Here is a 22,390-nt window from a genome sequence, read left to right on the forward strand (position 1 = left end):
TCTCCAACCCTGGTTAGAGTTGTCCTGCCACCCTTGGTTATAGTTCCCACCTTGGTTGTAGTTACCGCCTTGCTGATTGTATCCTTGATTCGGGCAGTCATAGAAATTATGAGTAGCTGCTACAGTGTTGTCCTCTTGTTGGAGCTGTGGACACTCATCAGTATAATGACTATAATCAGCACATATTTCGCATACTTTTTGGAGGACCAGCTGTTGGCTTTGTTGTGGTGGGGGAGACTATTGTTGTTGTTGTTGTTGATTCAACTGCATCTACTTCAGTAGGTTGGTCATTTCACATATAGCTTGTGTAACGGTAGTAGTCTCATTGCTAGAGGAAACCTCTGGAACAGTCTTTGAGTGGCTGTTCCTGTGCCTGTGATTCCGAGTAGACTCAGCTAGATCGCTGATCAGTTGCCATGCTTCATCTGCGGTCTTGTACTTTTTCAGAGAACCATTACTAGCACCATCTAGTGTAGTCTTATCCCGAGGCTTCATGCCTTGAGTGAAGTAGCTGATCAATACTAACTTGTCAATCATGTGGTGGGGGCATGCGTCCAGAAGGTTCTTTAAGCGCTCCCAGTACATAGAAGAGTTTCTGATTCACCTTGAACGATGCAGGATATCACTTTTCTCAATCTATCTGTAACTTTAGCTGGAAAGTATTTTTCCAGGAATTCTCTCCGGAGCGTATCCCAGTTGGTGACAGTTGCTTCAGGTTGGGAGTAGTACCACTCCTTCGCCTTTCCCTCAAGAGAAAACGGGAAGGCAGTTAACAGAATAGAAGTTTCATTTGCACCATGACGCCTAACAATAGAACAGGTTGTCTGAAAATCCCTGAGGTGCTTGATAGGCTCTTGAGCAGGTAAGCCATGAAACTTGGGCATCAAGTTGATTAGTGCGGTCTTCAGTTCAAAATCTGTAGCCAGATTTGGATGACACACTTGATACAGTTGCAGAGTAAAATCTGGGGCTCCAGCTTCCTGGAGAGTAATCCTCCTAGGTGCTGCCATATTATCTGCACGTGGATCAACTGAATCAGTAGTAAAGGAGCTTATTTCTTCGTCAGATGGCAGTTCAGATTCGCTCTCAAATGCGACTGGTGAATCGATAACAATCACTTCACCACCCTCAGAGGCTAACCGACGCCGAGCTTACCTAATATGTGAAAGAGTTCTTTCAATTTCAAGATCAAATGCGGCTAAGCTCGGATCAGGCAGTGAACGCGTCATTCAATGAAAGAAACATACAACTCATGGTAATAAAATAAAATAAAATACGCGAAAATTAAAAATATGTACACTAATTAATAATTTAGCACACAATTACAACTCTCTGGCAACGGCACCAAAAATTGATGGCAAGGCGGAATTCAGCCAATTAAGAATTCAATATAGGAAATACGTTGCGAGTATAGCTCTTAACTAGAAAAAATCTGCCTCATCAATTTAGAAAGGTTGTCACAAAAGTTTAGAATAAAAATACTGGGACTCTGGGAGTATAAGTCGCAGGTCGTCTCCCAATGAGTTAACAAAGAGGTGCTAATTTATTAATCAGGAGTTTTCTGGGTAATTTTGAGTTTGGGCAATGAGCAAATAAATAATTGTAAATTAAAACAATGAAAATTAAAAGAGATTTATAATATTCAAAATAAAAGGCCTTGACTGGGGGAATGATTAATTGGAAGTTCTATGCTTGTTGGAATTCTCTCAAGTGTAGTATAAAGAGGTTGTTATTTTCACTTAGTTAACCCTTACTAAATAAAGGAAAGTCAAATGATTGAGCTAACTCTTATTCGCAAATCCTAGTCCTCTCCCTTGGAAAGGTCTAGCGTTAGAAAATACAGAATTAGCCAACAACTTCTAATTTAACTAATCACTTGAGCATTCCAACTCAAGTGTCTCCTTTTAATCAACCCCCACGTAAAGTTGGGAATCTACTCCATTGACATGAGAATTACTTGCATAGAATTAAAAATGGAATAAAAGAAAGACATGATAGACAATAACTTCAATTTAATTAAAAATAAAAGTAATCCTATGCATTAACAATCCATGAAAATAATCCAATTGTAACTCTAAACAAGAATTAAGAATATAGAATAAATAAAAGAGTAAGGAAACAAACTAGAATAGTATCTTCAACGGAGGTGATGACTCTTCAATATCCAAAGCGAAAGCAATAAACTATGAAACTATGAATGTAAAAGAAAACCTAGAGGAAGAGTAATTTCTCTCTAGATTCAGATCTAAAAACTAAAACTATGCTAATGAGAATGTCTCTTGTGTCTCTCCACATTCCCTGGCTCTAGTCTATGTTTCTGGGCCGAAAACTGGGTCAAAACCCGGCCTAAAATTGCCCCCAGCATTTTCTGTTATTTCTGCAAATCGCGCATGTCACGCGTCTGCGTCAATCACGTGTCCGCGACACTGGTCATTTTGGCGTGTCATGCGTACGCGTCAGTCATGCGTGCGCGTCTTTGGGCAAACTCCAATCCACGCGTACGCATCAGGCACGCGCACGCGTCGCTACAAATTTCTCCATATCGCGCGCTCGCGTGAGCCATGCGTGCGCGTCGATGCTCGCTGGTTATCTCCTTAGTTTCTTGTGTTCCTTCCATTTTTGCAAGCTTCCTCTCTATTCTCTAAGTCATTCCTACCCTATAAAGCCTGAAACACTTAACACACGGATCACGGCATCGAATGGTATAAAGGAGAATTAAAATATACAAATTAAAAATCTCTAGGAAGCAAGTTTTCAACCATAGCACAAAACTAGGAAGGGATTATAAAATCATGCAAATCATATGAATAAGTCGGTAAAGACTTGATGAAACCACTCAATTAAACATAAGATAAACCATAAAATAGTGGTTTATCACTTTGCCAACTTGCATTGTTTGCCTAATTGTATAACATGTCTAATTGCTTCTTGCTTTACTTGCGATACATGATAATTACTTGTGCTTTGCTTGTATGAATTACTTGTGTTTTCTACTGGGATTGAGGAGGTTCGAAAGGCGGTGGCAATGGGATCGCATAGAGGTTAGGCTGGTGATGGCTGTGGGACAGCGGTGAACTGATAGTTTAGAAATTCCCCAAGTTAGTTGACCTGTTTAAGGATTTATTTATCTGTTTTATAAGCTTGAATACTATGCTTGACGTGAAGTTCTAGGATTGCCTCTGGCATCTCGGAATCTTATATCTTACATTACTGGGCACTGTTACCATACTAAGAACCTCCGGTTACCAAATTCTGTTGTTATTTTTCAGATGTAGGTCGTAACCTACCTCGGTGAGTTACTTGATGGTGACAGAGCGGAGGATCCTTATCCCATTTTGGAGTCATTTTGGATATTTTGTTTAGTACTCTCACTTTTGTATTTATATTTGCCTTAGAGGCTCACTTTGAGAGAGATATGTTGTATACTGTTTTAACTTTCAAAACTCTGTATGTCTGTGTATAACTAGTCGGCATAAACTCTGCGGGCTGAGGCTAGTACCTTTATGATTTTAGCTTCAGGTGAATGTTTTGTGCTTTTGAAACTCTATTCTTGAGCTTATTTCTTCATTGGGCTTCTAGAATTACTATCTTTTTCTATATATATATATATATATATATAAGCCTTAGAATTGTCGTGGCCTTTAATTATCCTTTGCTTTACGACATAAGGTAAGGCTTAGGGTAATTAGGGTGTTACATGTCTGCTATTTGTAATGCTATCCTTGTTGGTTGTGTCTCTTCAATTTACAGCTTTTTCATTACAGACAAGGGCATTAAGTTCATACTTGCACCCAGATCACATAAGGCTTTGTCAAAAATTGTGCTCCCAATAGTGCATGGGATCTCAAAGCTCCCTGGATCTGGCATCTTCCTTGGCAATGTGCTCTGAATTATTGCACTACATTCCTTGGTCAGGACCACTATTTTATCTCCCCTCTTCTTGGAAATTAAATCCTTCATAAACTTGACATAGAGAGGCATTTACTCCAAAACCTCAGCAAAAGGAATATTGATCTACAACTTTCTAAAGACTTCCAAGAACCTTGAAAATTGCTTGTCCTTGGTCTCCTTTTGGAGTTTCTGAGGATATGAAATTTTCGGCTTGTGTTCAGGTGCCTTAGGCAACGCCGGATGTGTCTAAATAGTGACCGGAAAGGGGTTATCTGGATGTCTAGAGGGGGTGTTGATGAGCGGATATTTTATACGCTTTTTGGCATCATTTTCAAATAGTTTTTAGTTAGTTTTCACTAAGTTTTTATAGGTTTTAGTGTTAAAATCACATTTTTGGATTCTACTATGAGTTTTTGTATTTTTGGGTGATTTCAGGTATTTTCTGGCTGAAATTGAGGAGCTGGAGCAGAAGTCTGATTCAGAGACAGAGAAAGCACTGTAGATGCTGTCCAGATCTGACCTGCCTGCATTCAGAAGAGCTTTTCTAGAGCTACAGAAGTCCAAATGGAGCGCTCTCAATGGCTATGGAAAGCTGACTTCCAGAGTTTTTATCAATATATAATAGCCCATACTTTGCTTCAGATTATAAGGCCCAAAACTGGCATCCAACACCAGCTACCTGCACTCTTCCAGACTTCCAGCGTCCAAAGAGCAGAGCCCAATGTCCAAAGGCCCAGAAAGGACCCCTAGATGGCATTCCACGCCTAAGAAACCTCAATACACGTGGATATCATCAAATCTCAGCCCAAACACTCACCAAGTGGGCCTCAGAAGTGGATTTTAGCACTAAATAGACTGTTTTACCCTACTAGTCATCTATTTATGGGATTAAACTTATGTAATTAGAGGAGGACGACAATCTTTATCATCATTTTCGACCTTGGGCACCTCGCTCCTCCTCTGGGAGGGAGGTTTGCCATTTTTACGTTTTTATCTTTGTATTTTATTTTCAGTATGAGTTTCTAAACCTCCTAGGTTGAAGGGAGGAGCCCAGCTGAGTCCTATGAATTAATAAAAATACTATTTCTTCTTCTTCGATCCGTGTCTGATCTATCTCTAAGATGTATATCCCGATCTTCATCGTGATGAACAGGACAATCTGACAAATTGGCTCTGTTCATCACATCAAGACGAACGTGCCTGACAAACACCCGCGTCTATTTGGGTTCGTGTGAATACTTGGCCGAAAAGCACGAACCAACAGTTATGTATTTACATCTCTCAGACGGTTAATCCACGATTTCGTTGGGGACTTCTTGAGACATCAGTTCAGCCGATTGATGCCAGGGCATTTTAGCCAGTTTCACTGACCTTTTCTTTACTGTTTTAGGGTAGTTTCATGCATTTTCTTAGTAAATAAGCAAGTTTTGGGTAGATATTCACTTACATCTTGGTTCAAGCAAACATTGTGAACTTTACATGATTTCATGAGAATTATGCATGAATTGAATGATAAAATGGATGATGCATGATCTCATGATTTAGAACCAAGCTTTAATGCACTTTATTTGCTTGATTTCAGGACAAAGAAAGCAAGGAAGAGCCACGTTAGTCTAACTAACGTGACCACTAACGTGGAATGGGAGCTAGCTTGAAACGTTAAAGGAAAAAGTGATCACCAATAATGCCTTCGAAAGCCATCATAGCCCACGTTAGTGGCCACGTTAATTACATTAACGTGGAAGCTAACGTGGAGGAAAAGAGAAGCTCCAACGTTAGTGGTAAAAGTGAATACTACTAACGTTCCAAAAGGGCACAATTGGCCACGTTAAGAGTCACATTAATTACATTAACATGAACTCTAACATGGGAGGAGCAAGGAATCGCTAACGTTAGTGACACTCACCTTTGTCACTAACGTTGGACTAAGCCAATATTGCCCACGTTAGTTACCACGTTAATTACATTAACGCGGAGGAAAGAAATGATGGGCCAACGTTAGTGACACTCACTTTTGTCACTAACGTTGGAGATGGCAATCACCACCACGTTAGTGGTCACGTTAATGCAATTAACGTGAGGCACTAACGTGGGAAGAAGGGGTGTTTGAAGCGTTAGTGACAAATGTAAGTTTCACTAACACTCTCGAAGCTTAGGCATGCCCACGTTAAGGGTCACGTTAGTTATACTAACGTGAACTCTAACGTGGGGAAAAGGAGCAATAAGTAACGTTATTGGAAAATGTGAATGCCAATAACGTTTGCGAAGGACCAAGAGGCAACGTTAGTGGTCACATTAGTGCCACTAACGTTGAAGTTAACGTGGATCGTTTTTGGCTTAGAACGTTAGTGAAAAAGGTGATCGTCACTAATATTCTCAAACCCACATCTTCACTTAATGTTAACACCACTAACGTCCTAACTAACGTCCATGCCTAACTCACACTTTTTCTGCAAGCAAAGATGAGCCCACTAAAGACTATAACTGCTTCCACTCAAGATCAAAGGTCCATATCCAATACTTGAAGAACCAACTAGAAGATCAGAAGAGTAGTATATATAGGAGTAGTTTTAAACTAGTAGAGAGCTTTTGGCATTTTGGAGAATTACACTCTGTATATTTTACTTTCTCTGTAACTTCTAGTTTTATTTTGAGAATGTACTTTTCATTTATGCTTTCCATTCCCAGAGCTATGAACAACTAAACCCCTTTCATTGGGTTAGGGAGCTCTGTTGTAATTTGATGGATCAATAATAATTTTCATTATTCTTCTTCTTTCTTTTCTCTTGATTTTACTAGAAGGTTTTCGATCTTCATCCAATTGGGTAGTTGTCTTGGAAAAGAAGCTATTCATACTTGGATCTCTTCGGACCTTGAAAGAGGAATGAAGAGATCATGCTAGAAATGCTTTCTCATGTTGGACCAAATTGGAGTTTGGATGGATATAGTGACATATAATCCTACCAACATTTTGATTTGGGAATGCATGTGGTATAATCAGTGACCATACTTCATCTCTTCTCATGAGTAATTAGACCAAGAAATTGGCTATTGATCAAGATTTGAGAGAGTGGGTTGCCAAGGAATTGGAATCCAATCACTTAAGATTGCCAAGGAGATCAATGAATGCATTGATTGAGGAAGAGATGAGAATGAACTTGATCCGGAGAATACAACATCTCCTGAGCCCAATGAATCCCCCATTTCTGATCTTACCCATTCTCTTTACTTTCTGCCATTTACATTTATGTTCATTTTCCCAAACCCCTATTTAAGATTTTGCAATTTACTTTCTGTTATTTACATTCTGCCATTTACTTCCAGCAACTACATTTTTAGTTATTTACTTTTCCGCCATTTACTTTTCTGCAATTCTCAACTCAATTTCTGCTTAGCTCAACTAGAACATTCCTCTGATTAAAGTTGCTTGACCAATCAATCCTGTGGGATTCGACCTCACTCTATTGTGAGTTTTTACTTGACGACAATTCGGTATACTTGCTGAAGGAAATTTGTTGAGAGACAAGTTTCCATGCATCACCGATCTCTGGGGATATTAAGGTCTTCGTGGTATAGGCTAGATCCAAGAAGCAGCATTCTCTGATCCGAAAGATTCTACCTTGTCTATGGAGTTTTGAGTAGGATTGTCAAGAGAATGGATTGCTATGTGCTTCATCCTCCATTAGATTGGATACCAAGGGCCCTGGCGTTCATTCTGTAGTAGAGGAGATCAAAGACCATTAGCGTGGCTTTGATCACTTACAGCCTGCCATAGAAGAAGATCATTCACAAGCAAAGAAGACGGTAGTACCAGAGTTACTTCAGAAAGACAAAGCAACTCCAACTCTCAATCTAACCCTATCGCTTATTCCTTTCATAGTTTCATGATCATCGTACTTTATAACAACCTTCTGATTCTGCCTGACTAAGACCTGCAAGACAACCATAGCTTTCTTCAAGCCACAATCCTTATGGGATCGACCCTGACTCACTCAGGTATTACTTGGACGACCCTGTGCACTTGCTGGTACTGTTGCTATTGTACGAAATAGTGTGGGTTTTGCGTACACACGTAACTAGGTGTGCTCTACCTCCTCCTTTGCATTCTCTGGAGCTTCTTTTTCAACCGGCTCCTCTCTAACCTATGCCTTCTCATCTGTCACTGATCCACTTACAAGCTGATAACCTTACATTCTTCACTTGGATTAGACACTATGTCACTGGGGAGAGTGTTAGGCAGCCTCTCAGGTATTTTCTTGCTCAACTGACCCATTTGCATCTCCAAGTTTCTGAGTGAGGCTCTAGTGTCCTACATAAAACTATGACTATTCTTGGAGAGTTCTGCAACTATAGAGGTTAAGTCAGGGTTATTCTACGGTTGAGAGGGTGCTTGCTGTGGTTGATAAGCTTGAAATTTATAGTTGTTAAAACTATTCTGATTATAACCGCCTTGAGCATTATTGAAGTTCGGTTGCCTCTGAGATTGGTCTCTCTACCCAAAGTTAGGATGATTCCTCCACCCTTGATTATATGTCTTCGAAAAAGGGTCATTGTTGGAGGGTCTAGAGGAATTACCCATGTAATTAACCTATTCAGGGATGAACTGGCCATACTCATAATTCTCACCTTGAAGGAAGCCATCACTCATGTCATAGGAAGTGTCTTGAGCACTGGCAGCTAAAACTTGCATTCCACTCAAGTGTTGTGTAATAGCATTAATTTGCTGAGACATAGCCTTGTTCTGAGAAAGAATAGCATCTAAGGCATCCAACTCCATGACTCCCTTCTTTATTGTGGTTCTTTAAGAAGAGTATAAATACTGGTTGTTAGAAACCATCTTAATCAACTCCATAGCTTCATCAGGGGTCTTTTTCATGTGGAGTGACCCTCCTACAGAATTATCCAGAGACATTCTGGCAATCTCAGAAACTCCATCTTAGAATATCTGTAATTGAATCTAGTTTGAGAACATATCAGAAGGACACTTCCTGAGCATCAACTTGTACCTTTTCCCGGCTTCATAGAGAGACTTACCCTCTCTCTCTTCCTGAATGTCTGAACATCCATCCTCAGCTTAGTCAGTGTCTAAGGTGGAAAGAACTTGGTCAGAAATCTGTTGACCACCTTATCCCAAGTATCCAAGCTCTCCTTGGGCTGAGTGTCAAGCCATTGTTTAGCTCAGTCCCGTATAGAATATGGGAAGAGAAGTAGCTTTAGACATCAGGATAGACTCCATTAGTCTTCACAATATCACAGATCTGCAAGAAATTAGAAATAAACAGATTTGGATATTCCTGCGGGAGTCCGTGAAACTGGCAATTCTACTGCACTAGAGAAATCAACTAAACCATCAGCTCAAAATTGTTTATAGCAACATGGGGTACAACAATGCTATTCCCATAGAAATCCGGGCTAAGAGCAGTATATGAGTGATAAACCACTATTATATGGTTTATCTTGTGCTAAATTGAGTGGTTTTTATCAATTCTTTGCACACTTATTCATATAACTTGCATGGTTTTACAAATCCTTTCCAATTTTGTTCTATAATTGAAAACTTGCTTCCTAAGCCTTTAAAGTGTGTATTTTTAATTCCTCTTTATACCATTCGATGCCGTGATCCGTGTGTTAAGTGTTTTCAAGCTATATAGGGCAGGAATGGCTTAGAGGATGGAGAGGAAGCTTGCAAAAATGGAAGGAACACAAGAAACAAAGGAGATGACCAGCGAAGATCGACGCGCACGCGTGACAAACGAAGTCATACATCGACGCGTGCACGTACCTGACGCATACGCGTGACACATGAAAAGAACCATCGATGCGTATGCGTGACCGACGCGTACGCGTGACATGCACCATGTGCAGAAATTGCAGAAGACCCTAGGGGCAATTTTGGGCAAGCTTTTGACCCAGTTCTCGGCCCAGAAAACACAAATTAGAAGCTGCAGAATGGAGAAATCATAGATTCATTCAAAAAACTTTCATTCACATAATTTTAGGTTTTAGATGTAGTTTTCTAGAGAGAGAGGCTCTCTCCTCTCTCTAGGTTTTAGGGTTCTTAGGTTTAGCTATTTTCAATTTTAGATTTCTACTCTATTTCAAATTAGTTTCTCTTCTACTCTTATTTGTTCTAGCATTTTAGTTTATTTATTTTCCTTGTTGATTACTTTTTGTTGCGAATTTAGTTTATGAATTCTCATGTTATATTTGATTTTCTATTTAATACAATTTGAGGTATTTCATGTTTATTGCTTCTTCCATTATTTGTTATCATTGATGCTTGCAATTGGTTGTTTGGATTTTATTATCTCTTATTGATTTTCTATGCTTTTATGTTGTGCCTTGATGACAATTCATCTTATGCTAGTTTCACAAGCATTTTTCATTTGTTTCATTAGGTTTTATGCACTTTCTTGCACAATAAGTAAGTGGTTGGAGTAGAATTTCATGATTATTATGATTCAATCAAACATCATGTATTATATGCAAAATCATGAGATTTATGCAAGAATTAAATAATTAATATGAATGATGCAAATTCTTATGGTTTTGGTGAGACTTTGATTACTGTTTTGATTGAATACAGGTGAGAAAATGAAGAGAAAGAGGGTCAGTACAGAGCAACGTTGCATTCAAATAATGAACGCCACGCTCACTTGCGACGCGCACGCGTAACGGACCCTTACGCATCAGGGACTTGTTATTTGCTACCCACGCGCACGCGTGCATGACGCGTACGCATGGTAGTGGTTGGCGCTCATTTTGAAGAGAGCGCTACGTTTGATTACTCAGCATTTCCGGGCAAGATTTAAAAATGGAGGCAAAATTCTGGAAACGACACGCACGCGTGCTTGACGTACACACGTCGATGGTGGATTTGGAAGGAATCACACAAACGCGTGAGTGATGCTGAAGCATGGACTTGTTATTTGCTATCAACGACGCGTACGCGTGAAAGGGGCGCGCGAGTATGTTTGGTGCTGAAGACTGACAGTGACGCGCACGCGTACGTGACATGTACGCGTCGGTGAGCAAAAAGCGCAAAAGGACGCGCACGCATCAAAGACGCGTATGCATGGATGAATGAACGCTGCGCTCACTTTGAGAATACAACGTTCCCCTGGAAGCAGCAACCAAATGCCACTTTGATCCACTTTATACAAGGCCACAAAGCCCACTCCATACTTGAAGACTAAATTGGAAGGTGTATAAATAGGATGAAATTTGATTTCACAAGGGGAGCTCTCTTTTAGTTTTCATTTTAGATATTTAGAATTGAGATCAGATCTAAATTTTCCTTTCTGTTTTGCTTTCTCTTTTCTACATCTGTTACTTTCTGTTTTGGGTCTTTTGACTTCGGATTGAAGAATTCTCCTGAATTTTTTCATCTTGGAGTTTTCTTTTAATTTTCTTGTTTCTAGTTTTATGAATTTGAGATTCGATCTGAATTCTTCTTTCTGTTTTTACTTTCTCCGCAATTTCTTTTTCCTGTTTTGTTAAGAGAGCAATTGAGATCTAAATTTCTTTCTGTTTTTGCTATTCTTCTGCAATTATTAATTTCTCTTTGATCTAAGTTTCTATTCTGTTTTAATTCTTCTGCAAGGTAACTTTCCTATTTTGGTCCTGAAATCCTGATTTAAATTCTGTTATCTGAGAGTTCTTTAATTCACTACAATTTACATTTTCCAGTTCTGTTTCGATTCCCAATACCCAAATCCCTTTTAATGTTCATGAAATTTAAGTTTCTCAGTAGTTTAGATTCAGCAATTTAAATTACTTGCACTTTAAGTTTCAGTTATTTACTTTTCTTGTAATTTAAGTTTCAGCTCTTTTAATTTCTTGCACTTTAAGTTTCTACAATTTACCTCTTCTGCACTTTAAGATTCTGCCAATTTTCATTCTGCACTTTAGTTTACTTGCAATTTAGTTCTTGTAAATCGAATTTCACCAAAATCACCAAATATTCGCTTAACTAAATTTATCACTATACTAAAGTTGCTCAATCCATCAATCCCTGTGGGATCGACCTCACTCTTGTGAGTTATTACTACTTGATGCGACCCGGTACATTTGCCGGTGAGTTTGTGTAGAACTGTTTTTTCCCTCATCAAGTTTTTGGTGCCGTTGCCGGGGATTGATTTAGATTGACAATGATTAAGTAGGTGATAATCTAGATTAAGCATTTTTTCTTTGTTTTTGTTGAGAATTTTAACTGTTTGAGATTTTGTTTTAACTAACCTTAACCACGCTCTATCAGTAGAGTGTTTTATTTTAGTTTTTTGGTTTTGTCTGTGTTGTATGCTAGGAAGGAGAAGACGTGAATCCACCTTTTTTGATTCTAAACCAGAGAGAACATTTTTGAGAAGAAGAAGAGAAGCAAGAGGGAAATGTGTTATTGGAGGAGAAGAATCAGAAGAAGAGGATCAAGAGATGGAGGGTAATATCCCAAATCCACCTGAGGATGTGGCCAACAACAATGGTCAGCCTCAGAGAAGAGTTTTGGCCTCTTACACTATCCCCAACCCAAGGAATCGTGGGAGCAGCATCCTAACCCCTAATGTCCATACTAATAACTTCGAACTCAAGCCTCAATTGATTACCTTGGTTCAGAATAATTGTCAATATGGAGGAAGTGCTGCTGAAGACCCAAACCAACACCTCTCTGTATTTTTGAGAATTTGTGACACTGTCAAATCTAATGGAGTCCACCCTAACATCTATAAACTCTTGCTATTTCCATTTTCATTGAGAGACAAAGCCACACATTGGTTAGAAACCTTTCCTAAAGAAAGCATCACCAATTGGGATGATTTAGTTAGCAAATTTCTAGCCAAATTCTATCCACCCCAAAGAGTCATTAAGCTAAAAACAGATGTGCAAGCCTTCAGACAGCTAGAAGGAGAATCATTGTATGAAACCTAGGAGAGGTATAAGGCTTTGATCAGAAGGTGTCCAGAAGGAATGTTCAGTGAATGGGTGGAGTTGCAGAATTTCTATGAAGGCTTGTCCCTACTTTCAAGGAAAGCTTTGGATTATTCTTCAGGAGGATCCTTGCAAATGATGAAAATTGCTCAAGAGGCACATGATCTTATAGACATGGTGCCAACAATGAGTACTTCTACTCCTCTGAAAGGCAAGCAGCTCCAAAGAAAAGTGTGTTTGAACTTGAAGGAGTTGATACAATATTAGCTCAGAATAAACTCATACACCAGCAGCTTCAACAGCAAATTGAAATGATGACAAAGATGATAGATAGATTACAACTTGTAGCAGTGAACACAACTAATCAACCACCAGTGGTGTGGGGACAGCAGGAGGAAAGCTATGAAGAGTAGCAGCCTGAACAAGTGCAGTACATGCACAATCAAGGTTCTGGACCAAATAATTTCCATGGAGACACTTACAACTCATCTTGGAGAAACCACCCCAATCTGAAATGGGGAGAAATCCAGAACCAGCAACCTTGGCAAAGAAACTCCAACCAAAATAACTTCTGCAACACAAACCACCAAAACCACCAAAATACTCACAAAAGCCATACAGAAAATCACAAAACAATCAACCCCAATCCAACTTCTATCTACCCAATAACCCATCAACTAACCAAAACAACTTTCATTCCCCATCTACATCTCACACTCAACCATAACCGCCCCAAGAATCCCAAAGAATCTCCAACTTGGAGATGATGATAGAGAAAATGATCAAGCATCAAGAATTGGCCAACAAGAACCATGGAGCTTCACTAAGGAACCTGGAAAGACAAATTGGACAATTGTCCAAGCAAACAACAGCTGAAAGACCAACCAATGCACTACCAAGTGACATTATTCTCAACCCCAAGGAAGAATGTAAAGCAATTCAACTTAGGAGTGGAAAGATATTGGAGAATAACAAAGAAGCTAACAAGAAGCCAGCAGAGGATGATAAGGCCAACAGCAAGGAAGAAGTAACAATCAAAGAGAAGGACCAGGAAGAGCTCAGAAAGAAGGATGAAGCGTCTCAAGCTTCAAAGAAGGGAAAATAAGTCATGATAGAGCCTCCACAGGAACAGAGGAAGGAAGTTAAACACTACATACCTCCTCTGCCATACCCTCAAAGATTGCAAAGAGAGCTCAAGGATCAATAGTTTCCCAAATTTCTGGAAGTTTTTAAGAAGCTGGAAATAAACATCCCACTTGCTGAAGTATTGGAGCATATGCCTCTATATGCAAAATTCCTCAAAGAGCTCATCAATAAGAAGAAAAGATGGAATGAGAAGGAGACAGTGATTCTAACACAAGAGTGCAGTGCAGTGATTCAAAAAGGTCTCCCACCAAAACTCAAGGATCCTGGGAGTTTCATCATATCTTGCACCATAGGCAACATGACTTTGGAAAAAGCTCTCTGTGACTTAGGAGCCAACATCAATTTGATGCCCCTCTCACTAACGAAAAAGCTTGCAATAGAGGAAGTCAAACCCACCAGAATGTCATTTCAAATGGCTGACAGATCACTTAAGATACCAAATAGAGTTGTAGAAAATTTATTGGTAAAGATTGGAGAGTTTATCTTCCCTGCCGACTTTGTCATCTTGGATATGGAAGAAGAATGACATAATTCAATCATCTTGGGGAGACCATTTCTAGCCACAATAAGAGCTATTATTGATGTCGAAAAAGGTGAAATGACCCTTAGAGTGCATGATAAAAAGATGATCATCAATGTCTTTAAAGCTATGCAACATCCCCCTGAGAAGGAAAAGCATACGAGGGTAGAAATGGTAGAAGAAGTGGAGGGGGAGTTAATTGAAGCCAATGATCAGGAAGAATAAGAAGGGAAAACAGAAGTGGAACAAGACATCATAGAAGAAAGAGCAGCAGAAATCTTCTTCGAAGGCAAGACAGAGGAAAGGCCAAAACAAGAATTAAAGCCTCTCCCCCCTCATCTCAAGTATGTATTTCTTGGAGAAAAAGAGGCCCTGCCAGTGATCATCAATTCTTCCTTAAACATGGAAAAAGAAACAAAGCTAATTGAAGTACTGAAATCTCACAAGACAGCTTTGAGATGGACGATTGATGATATCAAGGGCATAAGCCCTGCCATCTGCATGCATAAAATCTTGCTGGAGGAAGACTCAAGGCCTGTGGTGCAGCCTCAAAGAAGGTTTAACCCAGCCATGAAGGAAGTGGTTCAAAAAGAGGTGATGAAGCTGTGGAATGCTGGAATTATATACCCAATCTCTGATAGTACTTGGGTAAGTCCGGTCCAAGTTATACCAAAGAAAGGGGGGATGACTGTCATTTTCAATGAGAAGAATGAGTTAATCCCTACAAGGACACTGACTGGGTGGAGGATGTGCATAGATTATAGAAGACTGAACGAGTCTACAAGGAAACATCATTTTCCTTTCCCATTCATTGATCAGATGCTGGAAAGATTGGCTGGCCATGCCTATTACTGCTTACTGGATGGGTATTCTGGGTACAATCAAATAGTGGTAGACCTCAAGGACCAAGAAAAAACCTCATTCACCTGTCCATTTGGAGTGTTTGCTTACAGAATGATGCCTTTTGGGCTCTGCAATGCTCCAGCAATATTCCAAAGGTGTATGCTCTCCATATTCTCTGACATGGTAGAAAAATTTTTAGAAGTTTTTATGGATGACTTTTCTATCTTTGGTAACTCTTTTGACACTTGTCTGCAACATCTAACCCTTGTATTGAAAAGATGCCAAGAAACAAATCTAGTTTTGAATTAGGAAAAATGCCATTTTATGGTACCAGAGGGCATTGTTCTTGGGCATAAGGTCTCAACCAAGGGTATAAAAGTTGATAGAGCGAAAATAGAAATCATTAAAAAGCTTCCTATACCTGTTAATGTGAAAGCAGTAAGAAGTTTTCTTGGACATGCTGGTTTTTACAGGAGAGTCATCAAAGATTTTTCAAAAATAGCCAAACCACTGAGCAATCTGCTAGTGATTGACAATCCTTTCATCTATGATGACAATTGCAAGCATGCCTTTGAAACTTTAAAAAGAAAACTCACTACAGCACCAATAATCACATTTCCAGATTGAAAATTGTCTTTTGAACTCATGTGTGAGCAAGTGACTTTGCCATTGGTTTTGTATTGGGGCAAAAGAAAGACAAGCTGCATCATGCTATATACTATGCCAGCAAGGTGTTGAATGAAGCACAGAAAAACTATACCACCACTGAGAAAGAGCTCTTGGCAATTGTATATGTATTTGATAAATTTAGACAATACTTGATTGGTTCAAAAGTTATAGTATATATTGATCATGCTACTCTCAAGTATCTCATGTCTAAACAGGATTCAAAGCCAAGGCTTATTAGGTGGGTGTTGCTGCTACAAGAATTTGATATTGAAGTGAGAGATAGGAAAGGGAATGAGAACCAAGTGGCAGACCATTTGTCAAGACTATCACAAGAAGCTAACCAAGATACACCACAACCAGTGAATGAAAAATTCCCAGATGAATACCCTCTTCAAATCCAGCAGACACCTTGGGTTTCTGACATTGCAAACTATAAGGTGGGAAGGAAGATTCCTCAAGAGTTTACCAAATAACAAGTGAAGAAGCTGTGTAATAAAGCCAAGAAATTCTTGTGGGACGAGCCATTCTTGTTCAAGAGGTGTCCAGATGGGATGATTCGAAGATGCATTCTTTAAAATGAGATGAGAGACATATTGTGCCACTGTCATGGTTCAGCTTATGGTGGACATTTTGGGCCAGAAGGAACAGTAGCTAAAGTGCTTCAAACTGGGTTTTATTGGCCAACTATATTCAAGGATGCCAGAGAATTTGTGCACCAATGCATTGAATGTCAAAGAGCTGGAGGGTTGACAAAGAGGAATGAAATACCTCAAAATTTTATTTTGGAAGTAGAACTGTTTGACCTCTGGGGCATATATTTCATGGGCCCCTTTCCTCCATCCTATTCCTTCAAATACATTCCGGTGGCAGTAGAATATGTCTCCAAATGGGTGGAAGCCATAGCAATAACTACGTGTGATGCACCAATTGTTCTTTAATTTCTTAAGAGACACATCTTCACTAGATATGGGGTGCCTAAAGGCCTAATTAGTGATGGTGGCAGCCACTTTTGCAACAGACAGATGAAAAAGCTGCTTCACAAATATGGAGTAATTTACAAAGTAGCCACACCATATCACCCTCAGACTAATGGCCAGGCTGAATTGGCAAATAGGGAGCTAAAGAAAATCCTAGAGAAGACAGTGGGGATCACAAGGAAAGACTGGGCAAGAAAATTGGATGATGCTCTATGGGCATACAGAACAACATTCAAAACTCCAATTGGGAAGTCACCATTTCAACTAATCTATGGCAAATTTGTCACCTCCCTGTGGAGTTAGAACATAAAGCTTACTGGGCCACTAAGCTCCTCAATCTTGACCCTCAAGTAGCAGGAGAGAAAAGGCTATTGCAACTCAATGAGCTAGAGGAATTCATATTAGAAGCTTATGAGAATGCAAAGATATACAAGGAGAGAGCTAAGAAGTGGCATGACAAGAAAATCTTGAAAAGAGAGTTCAAACCAAGACAGCAAGTGCTCTTATATAATTCCAGGCTTAAGATCTTTCCTGGCAAACTAAGTCTAAATGGACTGGCCCTTATCTGATAACCAAGGTTTTCCCACATGGAAGCCTTGAACTTTTGAATGAAGCAACAAAGGACATAATCACAGCAAATGATCAAAGAGATAAGCATTATCTGGGAGGATCTTGGAACAAAGAAGAGAGTGTTCAGGAGTTGGGATGAACAAAGAATGGAAGACTTCAAGCTAATGACGATAAACAAGCGCTTGTTGGGACGCAACCCAACTAAAGGTAGTTTTCTTTTCCTAACTATTTCAATAAAAGGGTTAAGTAGATTTATCTATATTGCAAGGAGCTAAGTTTGGTGTTGCACACCAAAAAAAATTTAAGGGTGAATGAAGGGGGCTAAGTTTGGTGTTCCACAAAAAATTTCATTTAAAAACACATTTCAACCCACTGCATAAATGGTTATTAGCTCTAAACAATCAGGGAAACTACTCAACCATTGTCTGTTTTCTAGTTTTTAGTTTTTGCTCCTTTTAGCAAAGGCAGAAGGTTTCATGTATATGGTTGATTTATTGCATAAGAGGTATTAGTAAGGGACTAAGTTTGGTGTTCACACACCAAAGTAAGTTCAAAAGCCTACAAACATTCATGCATGTTAACCATTTTTCAAGTGCTTGGAGGACAAGCAACTTCCACTACGAGTGCAGAGAACTATTCAACTTTTTGGAAGGATTGTGCAACATCAGCAAGAAAAGCACAATAGCTAAGAAGAAGGATGAAGGATTAAACAAGAATATACCAAAAGGTTGTATTGTTACTCAACTGTTTATATCTTTCTGTGTTTCAGTTGGAAGTTTGATTGTACCCCTTTTTGATAAGTTTACCATTATCTGCATTTTGTTAGTTTTCTATCATCATTAATTGAGTGATCTAGCCAGAGTGTCTATCTCGCTCACTTTACTTGAATATGTGTCTTGTTTCCCTTTGCATGAATAAGAGAAAAATGTTGAAAAAGGAAGTCAATGGCCAATGTGGTAGGAATGATAATAAAATTCTATGGTGGTAATTGCTTGATTAGTTAGTAAGCTTAAAAATAAAAGCTGCAGGATAGAATGTCTCCTTGTAGTGTGAACTTAGTTGCTGTTGTAAAGCTTTCAATTAATAATCATCCTTGGAAAAAAAAGCAAGAAAGGAAAGGAAGAAAAGCCAAGAAGTGGCAACCAAAAATGAAAGAAACAGATAAGAAGGCTAGACACCAATAGCTTGGACCTTAGAACACATACCTGTGATGCTATTGTATTAGGATCTGCTTGGATTATTAGGTTCTGAGGAGTATTTTAAAACTTGGTAACTTGGATTAACTAATCTGGAATTACCAACCGAAAATCCACCATCAAGAGTAACCTAATTACAAAGCATTTAGTGACCCAAAGAGGTGCTGAGCATCAATGTCTCAGGATGAATTGTGAGCTAAGTGTCTGTAGTAAATAGGTGTTGAATTGAGCCAAAAAGCTTCTGCAACACTTAGCTACAATTGAAAAACAAGCTTCTGAAGCAAAATAAAGAAAGAAAAAGTTAACAAGGATTAATAAAGAATAAGGCATTATAGCAGCAATTCTAGTTAACACTCAAAGAGACATTTCTTGATTGAAAGCTGATAATAATTGAGCTGCATTCTGTCTGCATAAAACCCCATGAACCAAATTCAATTACCTGCTAAATAAGGACATATAGGCTTCTCTATTTTTTTCTCATTTCTTCTCATGTTTTAGTGCTTGCTTGGGATCAAGCAAGATTTAAGTTTGGTATTGTGATGACAAGTCATCTTATGCTAGTTTCACAAGCATTTTTCATTTGTTTCATTAGGTTTTATGCACTTTCTTGCACAATAAGTAAGTGATTGGAGTGAAATTTCATGATTATTATGATTCAATCAAACATCATGTATTATATGCAAAATCATGAGATTTATGCAAGAATTAAATAATTAATATGAATGATGCAAATTCTTATGGTTTTGGTGAGACTTTGATTACTATTTTGATTGAATACAGGTGAGAAAATGAAGAGAAAGAGGGTCAGTACAGAGCAACGTTGCGTTCAAATAATGAACGCCACGCTTACTTGCGACGCGCACGCGTAACAAACACTTATGCGTCAGTGATGGATTTTTGAAGATCCACGCGTACGCGTGGATGACGAATACGCGTGGTAGTGGTTGGCGCTTGTTTTGAAGAGAGCGCTACATTTGATTACTCAGCGTTTTCGGGCAAGATTTAAAAATGAAGGAAAAATTCTGGAAATGACGCGCACGCGTGCTTGACGCTCACACGTCGATGGTGGATTTGGAAGGAATCACGCGAACGCGTGAGTGATGCTAAAGCATGGACTTGTTATTTGCTACCCACGCACACGCGTGGAAGACGCGCACGCGTGGGCAGCGTTCATTAAGCCAATGTAGCACTCACTAAGTTAACGCTATCAACGACGCGTACGCGTGAAAGGGGTGTGCGAGCATGTTTGGAGCTGAAGACTGACAGTGACGCGCACGCATACGTGACGTGTACGCGTCGGTGAGCGAAAAGCGCAAAATGACGTGCACGCGTGGATGAATGAACGCTGCGCTCACTTTGAGACCGCAACGTTCCCCTAGAAGCAGTAACCAAATGCCACTTTGATCCAGTTCATACAAGGCCACAAAGCCCACTCCAATTACTTGAAGACTAAATTGGAAGGTGTATAAATAGGATGAAATTTGATTTCACAAGGGGAGCTCGCTTTTAGTTTTCATTTTAGAATTTTAGAATTAAGATCAGATCTAAATTTTTCTTTCTGTTTTGCTTTCTCTTTTCTGCACCTGTTACTTTCTGTTTTGGGTCTTTTGACTTTGGATTGAAGAATTCTCCTGAATTTCTTCATCTTGGAGTTTTCTTTTAATTTTTCTGTTTCTAGTTTTATGAATTTGAGATTCGATTTGAATTCTTCTTTCTGTCTTTACTTTCTCCGCAATTTCTTTTTCCTATTTTGTTAAGAGAACAATTGAGATCTAAATTTCTTTCTGTTTTCGTTATTCTTCTGCAATTGTCAATTTCTCTTTGATCTAAGTTTCTATTCTGTTTTAATTCTTCTACAATGTCACTTTCCTGTTTTGGTCTTGAAATCCTGATTTAAATTCTGTTATCTGAGAGTTCTTTAATTCACTGCAATTTACATTTTCGAGTTCTGTTTTGATTCCCAATACCCAAATCCCTTTTAATGTTCATGCAATTTAAGTTTCTCAGCAGTTTAGATTTAGCAATTTAAATTACTTGCACTTTAAGTTTCAGTTATCTACTTTTCTTGCAATTTAAGTTTCAGCTCTTTTAATTTCTGGCACTTTAAGTTTCTGCAATTTACCTCTTATGCACTTTAAGATTCTGCCAATTTTCATTCTGCACTTTAGTTTACTTGCAATTTAGTTCTTGTAAATCGAATTTCACCAAAATCACCAAATATTCACTTAACTAAATTCATCACCATTCTAAAGTTGCTCAATCCATCAATCCCTGTGGGATCGACCTCACTCTTGTGAGTTATTACTACTTGATGCGACCTGGTACACTTGCCGGTGAGTTTGTGTGGAACCATTTTTTCCCTCATCATGCCTTCCAAGTGTTTGATAAAATGCTTGGTAGGGTTTTAAATTAGATTTTTCTCCTCTTGGATTTGGTAGAGTAATTGGAGACTCTTGAGTTATCAAACTCCTTTGTTGATTGATAATTGAAAGTTGCTAGTTGATTTGAATCCCTCTAAAGCTAGTGTTTCCTTAGAAATTGACTAGGACTTGAGGAATCAAATTAATTCATCCACTTGACTTTTCTTCATAGTTAGAGGTTAACTAAGTGGGAGCAATGGATAATTCTCATCATAATTGATAAGGATAACTAGGATAGGATGTCTAGTTCTCATACCTTGCCAAGAGCTTTTCTAGTTATTAATTTACTTCTTTGCCATTTTATTTCCTTGTTCCTTATTTCAAAAACCCAAAAAGATACTATCTCATAACCAATAGTAACATACTTCCCTGCAATTTCTTGATAGACGACTCGAAGTTTAAATACTTCAGTTTATTTTTATTACGTTTGCTTAAGTGACAAACAAATTTTTGTATAAAAGGATTCTTTGTTGGTTTAGAAACTATACTAGCAACGAAAATTTATTGTAAATTCTTTACTAGCAAAAATATGTTCATCAAAAATCCTTTCATACAAAAATTTGTCAAGTACGCGCATGCGACAATGTACGACTTCGCTTGTCACGCATACGCGTCGCTGTTGAATGCGCCAAGTCACGCGCACACGTGAGCCATGCGTGCGCATCAATCTTCGCTGGTCATCTCCTTTATTTCTTGTGTTCCTTCCATTTTTGCAAGCTTCCTCTCCATCCTCTAAGCCATTCCTGCCCTATATAGCCTGAAAACACTTAACACACAGATCACAGCATCGAATGGTATAAAGAAGAATTAAAAATACACACTTTAAAGGCTTAGGAAGCAAGTTTTCAATTATAGAACAAAATTGGGAAGAATTTGTAAAATCATGCAAATTATATGAATAAGTGTGCAAAGAATTAATAAAAATCACTCAATTTAGCACAAGATAAACCATAAAATAGTGGTTTATCAATCTCCCCACACTTAAACATTAGCATGTCCTCATGATAAGCTCAAGGAGACCAAAAGAATGAATGGGGAAAGTAAGACTCATGAAATGCAACCTATATATATGAATGCAACTATATGCTAAGATGTTTCTATCTACTTGGTTAAAAGTAAACAAGTTCTCCAAGACAAACATAAATCAGATTCCACTAATTCAAATCACACAATAAAAGATAAGTAAACTTGTAAGAAGATAGCTCATGAAAGCAGAAAACATAGAATCAAGCATTG

Source organism: Arachis ipaensis, chromosome B3, assembly GCF_059453495.1.
Source record: "Arachis ipaensis isolate K30076 ecotype BB chromosome B3, ASM5945349v1, whole genome shotgun sequence".
Lineage (NCBI taxonomy): Eukaryota > Viridiplantae > Streptophyta > Magnoliopsida > Fabales > Fabaceae > Arachis > Arachis ipaensis.